This window comes from Nanorana parkeri, unplaced genomic scaffold, assembly GCF_000935625.1.
Source record: "Nanorana parkeri isolate BGI_ZX_2015 unplaced genomic scaffold, ASM93562v1 scaffold610, whole genome shotgun sequence".
In the NCBI taxonomy this organism is placed as follows: domain Eukaryota; kingdom Metazoa; phylum Chordata; class Amphibia; order Anura; family Dicroglossidae; genus Nanorana; species Nanorana parkeri.
The window spans coordinates 420,757-421,125 of record NW_017306878.1 but is presented as its reverse complement, the minus strand read 5'-3'; positions in this window follow the sequence as shown (position 1 = coordinate 421,125).

The following is a 369-nucleotide window of genomic DNA, read 5'->3' as shown; positions in this document are numbered from 1 at the left end:
GGGGGGAATCCAGTCCCGGCCCTGTCACGGCAGAGAGCCGTGACAGGATCGAGAGGTGAGCGAACGCCGGTATGTGTTCGCTCACTTCCCGACAGTTTCATTGTCACAGGTCGGCAGGAACTATGAGGATAAGTGAAAAGCACTCGAGCCGGTGATGTCACAGGCCCTCTTCACATCATTACAGCATTCTTCTGTCAAGGGTAAGGGGCACAACCTTGGCACCCTTGGTCACAGGAAGTGAGATTAATGATACTTGATGCCATTCAAACTGCAACAGGAGTGGCACTGGATCAGTCACCAAGTACATCTGCAGAGGACAGTAAATGTCAGAGCCGCTTCTTTTTATTTTAAAATAAAGCAGCTCTTTCT